This window comes from Paroedura picta, chromosome 15 (assembly GCF_049243985.1).
Source record: "Paroedura picta isolate Pp20150507F chromosome 15, Ppicta_v3.0, whole genome shotgun sequence".
Taxonomy (NCBI): Eukaryota; Metazoa; Chordata; class Lepidosauria; order Squamata; family Gekkonidae; genus Paroedura; species Paroedura picta.
The window spans coordinates 2,028,078-2,041,219 of record NC_135383.1 but is presented as its reverse complement, the minus strand read 5'-3'; the positions used below and the strand labels follow the sequence as shown (position 1 = coordinate 2,041,219).

At 46.6% G+C, this 13,142-nt stretch overlaps 1 protein-coding gene across 2 annotated transcripts in view; it reads right to left on the bottom strand.

Annotated features, from left to right (window-relative positions):
* The window catches only part of CASZ1 (castor zinc finger 1), a 214,626-nt gene extending 201,684 nt beyond the window's left edge, over nt 1-12,942 (bottom strand). Inside the window, exon 1 of one of the 2 annotated variants that reach the window (XM_077311515.1) lies at nt 12,833-12,942. The gene's annotated coding sequence lies outside the window, so the exon portion shown is untranslated. Of the gene's footprint in view, nt 1-11,496; nt 11,711-12,832 lie in introns of those variants that run through there. The other variant, XM_077311516.1, reaches the window with a different exon arrangement.
* Between the last annotated feature and the right edge of the window lie 200 nt (nt 12,943-13,142).

Here is a 13,142-nt window from a genome sequence, read left to right as displayed (position 1 = left end):
ACAGTAAACTGTACTTCCATGTTACGTCTGAACTGAGCCCACAATGTCTGTATACACCTTTGGACTAAGAAGCCCTGCATATACCTCTTTATTATATAGATAATATAGAAGACACCATGAGGATGAAACATGAGAGAACAGAAATATGATTTTTGGCAGGTTACAAGATGCAAACTTGATTTATGTTCCACATTAAGAAAGTGCACAGACTCCTGCCAACACCCTCAACACACACACACACACACACAGAACCTTAAACGTCTCTAGAACATCTGCATTGTATCATTAGAGGTAATATGACAGAGGCCAGCTACTGAGAATCAAGTTATCCTAGGAATATAGAAGAATCCAGATTTTCTGGTTCAGGCTTTTTTCCCGTCACGATTTCTCACTGCCAGGCATTGTTATGATTCTTATAAATCTGGGTGGCATAAATGGAAATATGGGAAAATTCTCCACACACTCTGTCAAGTCTTTTTCAGTCAGAAGTCTGATACGACTTCCCAGAAGCAGTAGAACTCTTCAAGCACCCATGATGCCTGCAAGCAGAGGTTTGGGTTTAAGTTGTTCAAAAACTTGGGCTCAGCTTTTTAAAACTGTGGCTACCTATTTTTCTCCACAAAACGCTTCTGTGGACCAGACCACCACTCACCCACAGCCAGTAGTCAAAACATAAGACATTGCCAGTAAGATACCAAAACAAAGCTACTGAGTGTCTCATCCATCAAAGATCACTCAATGGATACATAGGGCCTTTTCAGTTCCAGCCCCACAATTATGGAAGAGCCTGCCCTGGGTGATGTGCCTCTCCCTCTCCTCCATTGTCTATGTTTAGGAAGCAGATCAATATGTTTTTATTTAGGACTGCATTTGGTAAAGTTTACTAGAAGTTCTGAGTTTGTGATTTTAAATTTTCATGTTTTAATATATTTTACTCTGAGTTTTATCTATGTTGTAAGCTGACTTGAGCTATGCAAGTGGCTAATAAATATATATTTTAAATAAATCAACAACTTTAAAACACATGTGTTACTATTAACGCAGTGTAATTTCCACAGGTCAGCTCACAGGATGAAGAGCAGAGAACAGGGCAGTAGCTAGCTTGCCCTGGGCCAAATGCTGGATTCTGGGCCGCTAAGGCAAACTCTGCCTATTCCTATCCTTTTTTGTACATGCTGCTATTTGTTCATAAGCCTGCTACTTTTAGAGGATATGCTTGGTTCAGGAGTTTTAATGTACTTTGTGTGTAATTTCATTTTTGTAAACTTCTTCAGGTACCCTCACTGGGCAAGAAAGGCAGAGATATAAACAAACACCACAGACCCCTGAAACCTAGCAACACCACAATTTACCAAGAGGCACACACACAAAACAGCCCAGCCCTTCCACTAGGACTCTTCTGAGCAGAGAAGTCTGGGATGAACCCTAGAATCTCCTGCATGAAAAGAAGGTGCTGTGAAACGTCCCAATAATTTCAGAAGTCTATCATGACCATATGAAAACTGATGAGAAATCCAATCACACAGAAGTTGCTCCACAATTCAGAAAAAACAAACTTCTGTACACCAGTCCCCCTAAGAAACAATAGCAGGAAAGCAGCTAGATTTGAATCCAGTAGCGCCTTAGAACTCTACGGTGCCATGGAACTCAAACCCAGCTGTTCACAGACCCAAATTACCCTTTGATAGTAACATCAGGGAAAGGTCACCTGCTGCCTCTCTGCTCTGTTGGCCTCTAGAGGAACTGGCTGTGTGAAAAAGGATACTAGAGTAGGCAGAATCTGTCTGATCCAGCTAGACACTTCTTATGGACCTGCTCACTCCAGCTGCCTGAAGAAGAATCTCCAAACCAGCTAAGGTAGGATAGCAGCAGATTTTCAAGCCCAGCAACATTGGCAGGATTGGACTCTTGTGAACTCTGGCTATCTGGAAAGTGTTTATGCTTGTAGTTGATTTAGTTGGTCTGCATTTCACAATGCATTTTAACATAATAACTGTTCTGCTGTTGCAATGGCATTTCATTTCATAAGTGTAGTAGAAAGTTTCAAATAATAAATAAAAACCAAACCTTGAAATAAATATACTTGTCCAAGTTGGCTCCCCCTCCAGCCCTTAAATGCAAAAAGAGTTTTACAAAAGTCATTCATGTTAAATGAGATTCCTTTGAAACCTATTTTAACAACAAAAACTGAACAGAGGGAGGGGGAGGAAGAAAGGGGAAGAGTTTAAACTGAGTTAAGCAGCTCACCCCTTCCCCTGGAAAACAGTCTGTTTGTGTGTGCCTGTGCACGACTTCTATCCCACATATTTCCGTACCAGCCGCCCCCACTATTCAGTGCTTTTAAAAGACTTAAGCTTAATTTTCCTTTTTTAAAAAGAGAAAAGTGTCAGTCTAATTAGATAAATCCATCAGGCACGTGGCCTCGAGTTCGTCATGGAAATTAACCTCTTCAAAAGTTCACAGTTACCGAAATAAGATTGTGTGTTTTGGCACAAAGCAGTGAAACAGGGCACACTGGCATGCTGGACACTTCATTCCCTTTCAATAAATGTGCTGCCTGCACAATGGACACATATGAGCTCCCTGGGTGGAAAGCCAGGGTTAGTGTTTGGCACTGCCAGAGAGCCTTTCTAATATGATCAAAGGAACTTTTTGCTAAAGCATCAGCAGGCAAGACGGTATCCCTACTGCACTGCATGACTCATTCACCGACACTGGGTACAATCCACCAGAGAGCTCCCTGGCACGCACAGGCCCTACAAAAATGCATGGAGTCCCCCACTAAATTCACGCTCATTTGTTTCTTCAGGAAACTGTCATGAGTAGAAATTCAACACAAATGAGAGTCCAGCAATGGCAAATAAGGCCCCCTCCTCATGCCCTAAAGGGTCTCTGTGCTGAAAGCTTTGCAAAAGCAAATCTTTATTTGGATGGCATGGACGCACTGGGTTGAGAGCACCGGAATTCCGCTATGACATTCCAAGCTTCCGCTTTTATCCTCTTCCATGAACTTTTGGAATAGTCTGATGAGTAATGACATGTTGTTTACCCCCTCCCAAAGGATTGGGGCGTAAGAGAGAGAATGAAAACAAATCTCTGCACCTGATGGAAAGGGCAGAAGGGGCTCTACAAAAAGCTTGGTCTTTCTGCTCCAATAAGCTTGGTTCCGTCTGCTGCCGCAATGTCTCACCTTTGACCTCAGCTAGTGAACCACCACCTCTTGGGTGAGCTCCTTACTCCATGATGGGCTTCCCTGGTCACACTTATCCTCCTTATCCCAGCAAGACTATTTTGAAGGCCAAAAGTCCTCTTGAAGCATGGACAGGATGCAACACGAGTGAAGGAACTGATACACTTTGGAAGCCCCACTTTCAGAGAACTTGCTCTGACTGGATGGCCTAGGCCAGTACAATCTCTGAAGCAAAGCAAGGTGTCTCAAGCACCCACACTTACAAGGAGAGAGGCAGGAGAGTGTGCTTCCCCCCCCAAACTTGGCCTGCCTTTAGGGAAAGCCAGCCTCATGGCCAGATGCTTCAAACAACAAACATGTCCAAGTGCAAAGCTGGAGAAATACTGAGCCACAGGTCTCATTTCTATCATCTAACATTTTAATGCTTGAGATGCTAGTGTAGTGGGCTATACCAAGATCTAGGAGATCCACAGACAAACCTCCACTTTGCCATGAAGCTCATCAAGTGTAATGTTCTCTCTCGGCATAACCAACCACAAGTTTGTGAGAATATAGCAGAAGAGGCAACCTAAGCATTCTGGAAGGAGAGCAAAAGTACTTAATAAATAAAAGAATTGGGGGCCGGCACAGCTATGGCTCTGGCTAGTATGACACTGGCTTCCTAGGATTACTGGGTGGCCAGAGAATACTGAATGTCAGCGAAGTATAGTGGTGCCACGTAGTGATCAGAGTGCTGGACTCTAGTCTGGAGAATCGGGTTTGATTCCCAACTCCTCCTCCACATGATGCCTTTTGGGTGGCCTCAGGATAGTCAAAAAACTCTCTCAGCCCCACCTACCTCACAGGGTGCCTGTTGTGAGGAAAGGAAAGGCAATTGTAAGCCACTTTGAGAATCCTTAAGACAGAAAAGCAGGATGCAAAAAACTTTCTTCTTCTGGATAGGTGGCTGGGTGAAAATTAAGGACAGCCTAAAGGGCTCTGAAAACAGCCCTTTGGTGAACAGAATCACAGAGTTGGAAGGGGCTATACAGGCCATCTAGTCCAACCCCCTGCTCAACGCAGGATCAGCCCTAAGCATCCTAAAGCATCCAAGAAAAGTGTGTATCCAACCTTTGCTTGACGACTGCAAGTGAGGGGGAGCTCACCACCTCCTTAGGCAGCCTATTCCACTGCTGAATAGAGGCAGCCACTACACAAAACAATCTTGCAAAAGCTACCAACCCCTGACTGGTACCATATCAATCAAAGCCTGTGGCCCTCCCAGCAGGGCATAGTGGTTAAAAGTGGCAGACTCTAATATGGGTTGATTCCCCACTCTTCCACATACAGCCACCTGGGTGACCTTGGGCTAGTCACAGTTCTGTTATGGCTGCTCTCACAGAGCAGTTCTCTTAAAGCTCTCTCAGCCCCACCTACCTCACGGGGTTAAAGTTGTGCTGTTTGTAAGCAACGTACAAAGAAGTAGCTCTTCTTCTTCTCTTCCCCTTCTACGCCTTGTTTAATATCAGGACTATAAGGGTGTACTGATGCTGTCAGGTATAAAACAAAAGCCACTTTCTTGCCACCTGCACTTCACCAGGAGCTGATGAGTTCTCCCACTGCCTGAAGTTAGAATAAGAGAAGCCCACCCGACAGATGCAACTGCTTCTCTTCCAGCCAGCACACGGAGCCATTCCCATAACTTTAAGCCACCTAGTGTTCAAAACTGCACACTCAGGATATGTCCTCTTCTCACTAGCAAAAAACCCAAAACAAAACCCAGGCGGCAGCAGCAGCTGAAGGTAAGGTTTTATTTTAATGAAATGAAGTGTAATAAATGATAGGAACCCAGACAACAGGACGAAGGGAGAAGAAGGGGGCAAGGGCTTTGAGAGAGAAAATGCAACTATGCTCATGCTAATGGCTCTTTATCCCAGAAGTACTTTGAGACAAAATCTACAGAGGGATCTGTATGGAAAACAACGTGGATTTCTGCAGGAAAGGTCATTGACCAAGAAATAGAACTAAACTAGCATTCTCCTTGGAAGACCTTCACGTGAAATCTAGGTGGATACTCCATTCTGACATTAACCTCTCCTATGGGAATTATTTCAAAGCACTCCTGCAAAGCAGCAGACATTATGTCAGATTCAATCCAGAGGGAGGCTTGTTCTCACAGCCCTCTGATGTGGTAGCACTGTTGATGCTAACTTCTGACTGAGGGTACCATATTCTGCGCTGATAAGGGGAAGGTCAATTCCTACATGAATTAGACCTTTGCACACCACTGCAGGAGTGGCTTCAAGTATAACACAGTGTGGGGAAAGACCATTTGCTTGGAATTTGGTATGTAGCAGCAACCTTCTTGTAACCCCCTCAGCAAATGGCAGCAGAGGCTAAAAGACAGCATGGGAAGTTTGCTACCATGCCAGAGATGGTTGTAGGAACGGGGCAAAAGTAAAAGACAAAAGGGATCGGATCAAGAACAACTAAAAAATCATTTTAGCCTCTCCGGAGCAACTTCTCTGGTTGTAAAAAAATTAAATCATATTGGGGAACTATTTCACATAGATTTAGGAAAGCAAAACTGGGAACACAAAATCCCAGAAACTGATTTTTTAAAGGCCTTTGAAACACACAGAGCACTTCAGCGTGCAGTGGTTAAACCCCCAGAAAGCTCTTTCTACCCAAACTCAGCTAGAACTGTCCCCAGGAGCACCCAGGTCCCGTGGAGCAGAATTCCATGTGACAGAAGATCCCGCAACTGTTTGGCCAACATGTCCAGGGAAAATGATCCCTTTTGTTCCCATCTCTCCCACAACCAGCCCCCCTCCCCTTCTCTCTTTCTCTGTGTCCTCAAGACTCCTCTCACCTTGAGGAGTGTTAGGATTACCCAGCATTTACACTCAATGCTTCTCTTTATTCCTTAAGACTTATTAAGAATGATAATGAGCTACAAAGCTGAGAACACGTTCCTCTCTTTCTCTCCCCCCCACCCACCCCGTCGCTCTCTCGCTCTACGTGCCTTTTCTGTCAAAGGCACACAGGACAAACCAGACCCAAAAAAAAAAAAAAATTAAAAACCCTGACAATATGGATCAAGGACACTTGAGGATTTACATTCTATAAATCCAACCCCCACTTTTAGGAAGAAGGAGATGTTTCCCCCCCTTATTATTATTTCTGAGCTAATTTTTTCTCCCCACACATTTCCCCCCTTTCCCCCCCCATCAAAAGATTCTCACTCTCTCCTATTCGGACTTTGAAATGGGTGGGGGGAGAATAAGATGGAAAAAGGAAGGCTGCCTGCCTGGAAAGGCTCGTTAACATGAAGCTCTTAAACGGTTGATTAATTTTAGCAAAATTTACGACACACTCCTGCATTTCCCTCTTCAGCTGCAGCACTACACCGAAGCAAGTTAACTTGAGGTCCTTCCCCCCCACCCCATACTATGCCCTTTCCCCTCCCATGTTTCTGCACTTGTTTGTATACATCAACACACTTGGAAGACATAAATGCTCTCCAGGAACGTCTCTGCCTTACAGGTAAAAGCCGTCACATTTCCCTAGAAACGCTGGGAAATGAGAGCTGACAGAACTAACTTTCAGCTATTTGCCCCCAAAAAGTTTTTTTCTTCTTCTATTAGCTAGGTGATTTTAAACAAGGGGGAAACTGGTCTCTTATTGTACAACCTTTTAACCAACTGGCATCACAGGAAAGTATCCCAGATTTCCAGCTGCATTCAGATGCTCTCCCAAAAGCAACTTTTGAAAGAGTCTTTCTTCTTTATATGGGGAGAAGAGAATTAAACAAAGAAAGCCAGTATGATAGAATGGAAGATACCCCCTCAAAGCAGTGTTCAAGGAATGTCCCATCTGTCAGGAAAGCTTCTTCTTACCTGCTGTTCACTTTTCATCCCTTTCCCTTCTTTCTGTCTTCTGACAGAGATGTTAAAAAGCACGAGGTCTCATTTACTCTGTACACAGGGATACCTTGTCTGTTCTTTGAGAAACCCAGGTATATTTTCTGCTCATTTATGCAGTTTTGTCATCCCCTCCTGCAACCGGTGTGTCACTTTAATCTAGATAGGGACGGGAGAGGGGAGACAGACCACCTAGTCCAACTGCACCAAGGTATGAAACTTCCAGCACCACACCTGTCATGGCAATGCATCCACTACCCTCTAAACACCTTATGGCTGGGACACAGTCACATCTGCAGGGGGGAAAAGAAGGGGTAGAAAGGAACTGAGACCGAGTTGGTGACTTTTAGGGGCTATTACCCTAAAAGAGATAGGAAACAGGAAACCTTTTTATAGAAAAAGTTTAAGAAAAATTATTATGCAGTATGGAACCCTTGCTGATGTACATGCTTTAAGGCAAAAACTAGCCTTAAAACTAGCCTTTAAAAAAGGGGGCTTTTGTTTGTGGAAGTCAAAAAGCTTCTTTCTTTCATGAGAATCTGTAGAGACAGATCATGTAGAAACCCTTCTGAAATGATATTATAGTGGTTGTGGGAACAAAGCAAAATGAGAGAAACCTTATGTATGTGTGTGTGTGTGTGGGGGGGGGGAATGCTTGAAACAGAAGACCCCAAAAATCCTATAAAACCCCAAACCACATACAATCATCTCAGTAAATCGCAGGGAATAACCAGTCCCTGCTCCCAACTGATAGCACATTCTGGATTAATAGGAAAGGAACTGAATTGAAAAAAAACATGCACCAAAAAGAGAAAAGGCATAAAAGCAATCAACCTACCTAGCAGAAAATGGATTCTTTGCAGCACAACCTTTAAAGTTTCCAGAAGTTAAACCTCCAGAAGTTAAATTTTGCTTTTCTAATGCCTTGCAGGTAGGAGGGAGAAAAATATTACTAACATTATAATTCAGGACAACGGGTCTGACACACCTGAAATAACTTGATAAAGAAATTCTTTTATTTTCAGGACTGGAAGTGGGTGAAATTTGTAGATAGATGCTCCAAGTTTTCCCAATCATAAGCATTTCAATAAATATGCAGAGGCATGGGGAACAGGAGAGAAAATTCTACCCACTCTAGGTAACACTCCTAGAGGAATTTTACCCACCTTTCCCCTTCAACACGGCCACTTTTTCCTGCTGCATGAGTAACCAGCTAAGTCCACGATTCATTTTCACTCTTGAGCCCCCCCCTCAGCCCCCTCTTTGAATAAAAGCTTTTCTTCTGTAAGAAATGACAATGTCAACTGTATGAAGACTGACACAAGCAGCTTTTAAAATAAATGTAGAGAAGAGGGAAAAATTAGCTGCTGACTCCTTGGTTAAAGTATTTTCTTGTTCTAACTCATGTTCTTCTTATGTCACTGAGCTAAAAAAAAAGGGGGAAGAGAAGAGAAGGGGGGGCAAAGAGAAGAGATGACTTTCCTTGAATGATCTGTTTAACCTAAGCCAGAGGAAAAAAAAAGTCATTAATTACTTATGTGAGCTATTGCTTCTGAAAGACAATAAACCTGCCTGGTCGCCATGGATATGACATATTTGCTCTGAAAACAACACAATAATTAGCAAAGGGGAAAGATACAAGGGGAATATGCAAACTCCAGGGTTTAAAGCCACAGTGTTTCTTTTTTGCATGCCACGATGGCTTTTTTCACTTGTCAGTCGTTCCAGTTTGCAATTCAAATTATGAAAAAAGGGAGGGGGGCAAGAAAAGACCAGCATCTAACCAAAAGACTTACAAAAAAAATTGAAAGAAGAGAAGGGGGTAGAATAGCGATCAAACTGCACTGAAGCAGCAATGGGAGGGGGGGAGAAACACAACACACAAGAGAATTAATAAGATTAAAAGCAATCAAGGATGTAGATTTCATCAGACAGGTTAGGCTCATGTTTATGTTGTTCGGCAGTCGGTCGAGGGTGGCAGTTTGTAAATGTTTTTGTGTAGTTTTGATTTCTAAGAAATGGGGAAAGTGTGTATAAAATATATGGAGGAAATTATTTCATGGGGGGGATGGATAGAGTAGCAAGACTGAGCTTGAGACAGTAAGGATGTGTCAGAGACATCCTGACACCTACAACTTTGCTCTCTCCTCAATTATCCAGAGGCAACACCATCAGTTTGGAACCAGAGAGCTACCTACCAAATAAGTGGAGCCCCTTAAATCAGTTCCACTGTCTTAATTTTGTCTGAGATTATCCTGCTTCCCAGGAACAACAGCAAGACACACAAGCACAATAGGAGTTCTGAATATGGGGGTGGGGTGGGGTGGGGTGTTTGCTGGACAATTCAGAACTGAAGCCTCTTCAGCTTCTCCTTAAGAGCTGCTCCTGTGGAAAATTCCCTTTATACCCTCCTTTCATTTATTTTAAACAAAGACTATTAAAACCTCTGATGTATTATTAGCCCTTCTGGATTCGAACCTCTTGCATTTAGAAAACAAGTAATAAAATTATACCCTGAATATCTACTGTTTAGCTTTAGAAGTATCTGAATTGTGACCTATTTTGACACATGGAGAGAAAGGCAACCTCATCATCTGGGTGGGGGGGAGTTTTATTTGTGCTGCAGAATGGTCTTAGCCAGATTGTTGCCTCCAAGATCAGAATCCAGCTGACACACAAAGGAGAAGAAGACCTGTTGTAAGCCATTCCACTTGGAGGGTCTGAAGCCCTTAACTACCTGCTGTTTTTTTTAAGCCTCTCTTTGCTGCACACCTCAAGTTTAGACCTTTCTTCACACATCAATATGGAAACCTCAACTTGGAAACCTCAACTTAAGCAACCAAAAGGCACAGTCTGAAAACAAACAAGGAAAGTAAAGAAAAACAAAGCAACCCATGCTGGTTCTTTAAACACTTTAGCACATATGGAGTTTGATTTCTTGAAGAGATCAGTTTAACATCTCCATAGAAACCTGCAACAGATTATTATCAACAGAATAAATAAGTAGTCTAATAAATTAAACAGGAGGCAGAAGATCAGGAAACATGATTACTGAAGTTCACCATATTTTGCCCCATAAAACCTTCACAGCCAGTCAAGAGATAGTAAAACTTGTGACAATATGATATAAATGAAGACCGGGTTTTTTTGCACAAAAAAAACCCTAAATATAGTTCAGAATGAGAAGGGGGGGGGAAGGAAGGGCAAAGAGTATACTGTGAGGGGCAACATTAAGGTGATTCCTAATGAAGTTACATATGGCCTGGAGAAAGGGGTGGGGTGGGTGGGTGAAGAGAAGCACACTGAAAAGAAGAAACACATGGAGTTTATTAATGAAGTTCATAGAGAGTTTCACTCCCTCCCACAAAGGCCAGATAGATCTAAACCACAGCTATTCACATTAAACCTCCCATGATACAGCCTATTCAGATCATTTTCTCAACCAGCAAGCTGCAAGAAGAATTCAAACAACCCCCCCTCCTCAAAACCCTATGGAAAAAGCATGCCTTTGCCTCAGCCTCAGCCTCACTGTTCCACTCCCAGTCCTAAGCCACCTGGCGCTTGCAGCCCAGAGATCCCACCAGTACCAATTCCCTGCTCTAGGCTCAAGAAAGCAGTGGGCAGAGCGATGTAATATTCAGCCCCCAGGCCAGACTTCATGTCGGGCATACATTCACCAGGTTCCAGGCCGCTTGAACAAGGATTTGTTTAATGCCAGCCATCAGTTCTTCCCTACCATACAGCCTACACTGTGTCAGACTCTCTCCTCTCTGTCCAGTGTTGGGAACTAAGTTTTTGCAGACACTAAAAAGATCTAAGAAAAAGTTCAGTGTCCCTCTTTGATTAAAAAAGCCATACATCAGGACAGCAAAACCTTTCTCTAAGCTCTCTCTTTCCCTGTTACTGAGGTTAGGATTAGGTCATCCATCCGGAGAGGCAGATATGACAGGAAATCTTTCCAGCAGGGCTTTCCCAAAAACTCAGGGCCAAGAACCCTGCTGAATGCCTTTTTAAAACCAACGTACAATATTTTTACACACGCAGGCACACACACCCTTTTTTCTCTTGGCAGGCCGAAACTTTGACTGACAGCTCAACACCTGTTCCCTTGTCCCGGGAGCGTCCAAACATGGAGAGGAGCGTTCACCAAAACCCCACTCATCCCTGGACGCCCCCCACCCCGGCCCTTGCCAACTCCACCCCAGCGCTGAGCCGAGCCCCCGCCCCACCCGCCAACCCAAACAATAAGCGACCCCGCCCGCCGCCTCCCCGCCAAAGGCCCCGGGGCGCCCCCAGCACACCCAACCTCTCCCCAGCGCCGCAGAGAAAGCCCAGAAAAAGAAAGTCGCCGGCGCGGGGGGGGGGTCCTCCGGAGCGCAAATCAGCTGCCCATTCTGCAAATACCTCCGGGTATAAATAACCCGCCGCTTGCCCAGGGGTGGGGGAGACCGCGTACCCCGCTCGCCCCACAAGCGCACTCTGGGCCGCCGCCGCCGCCGCCGCGAGCTCTGCCTGGCGTCCGCAACTGGGGCAGCCCGCGCGAGCCAACGAGCGAGCCTTCTCTCGCCTGCGGGGCCAAAGGCGCGCGGGGAGGCGCACGCGGAGCATCGCCTCGCCTCGCCTCGCCTCGCCCTCCCCCGGCCCGCACCCCGAGCGCGTCGCTGGGCCAGCAGAGCGCACCCCGCCTCGCGCCCGAGCACTTCGGCAAAACTTCGCCGGCCGCCACCGAGCGCGGGTCAGCGGCCGCCGAAAGACAAGCGCCGCTCGCGAGCGTCTCGCTCTCCCTGCCCGGGGAGGCAGCCGCCTGTGCCCCCCTCCCCCGAGCCCGGCCAAGCCACGGCCACGCTCTCGGGAGCCCACCGGGCTGGGCAGGCAGCGAGGCCGTCCCCGCTTGCCGTTTCCTTTTCCCCTTCTAGCCACTGATGATGCAGAAGTCCGAGGAAAGGGTCAGGCGCAACCTTTCCAATCCCCCCCATCCCATCCCGGAGGAGCATCTCTGGCTTTGGAGAAGGAGAGAGACCCGGGGAGGGAGGGGGGTTGGTCGCTGTAGGCGCGCGCTGCCCACCTTTCTCCGGTCTATTTTAGAAAGTCCTGGGAATTGCGAGAATCCCCCCCCCCCCGCGCACTTCCCGGTCTATCTCCCAAACCAGGGCACTGAAAAACCACCTGCATCCTTCTCCTCCTTGCCCACAAAGTTCCCAGTCATGTAAAGGGAGCGGAAAGTGATCGCTGTAGCCCCCCCCTCCCCTCCGAAGGATGCACGCATATCCTGCCGGCGGGCAAAGCGGCAGGCCGTCCGCCCTGCTCTTTGCACATAGGTGCCCCCCCCCCTTCCAGAGCTCAATGACCTGTGCAGCCCAACTCCCCCCAGCCGCAATGAACTGCAAGTGCCTGTCGGCCCCCTTCTTCCCACGACCCCTCCCTCCTCCGCTGAGCACCTTCTTGGGGCTGCAACCAGCTGCATCGCCCTCCCTCCGCGCAATGCCCCCTCTTGTCCCTGGCTCGAGGCGCTCCTCTCGCCCTCTGCCAAAAGCCCGGCGCGTACGGGGGGAGGGGGGAAGAGAGAAGGCAGCGAGAGTTGGTGGGGCAGCAGCCGCAAGCTCGGGCACCAAGCCCGGGCACCAGAGCCGGGACCAGGCGCGGAAAAGTGCAAGAGCGAGGAGTTATGGGTGCCCCTTGGGGAGGAAGAGCCCGGCGCTGGCCGCAGGAGGGACAGGAAGGGAAGAGCCGAAGGTCTTACCTGCACTTGGGGCTGCTTTGGGTGACTTTCCAAGTACAGGGAAATGTATGTTTGGGATGGAGGCTTAGAGCGCGCATGCGCCATCAAAGTTGCCCTGATCCGGGATTCCCCCCCTCCCTTCCCTTAGCTTTGATTATTGAATTTTCCTATTTCTACCGGGGGGCAGGCAGCGTGCAAAACCCGGGCTGGATTTCCGCCGCCATCTGCCCCTCTTTATGACTGAAGCAGAGAAAAGAGGAGTTAAGCCGGGGGGGGGGGGGGACAGCAGGAAAAAGGCATGGAATGGACTCAATTCCAAGCAGGCAAGGAA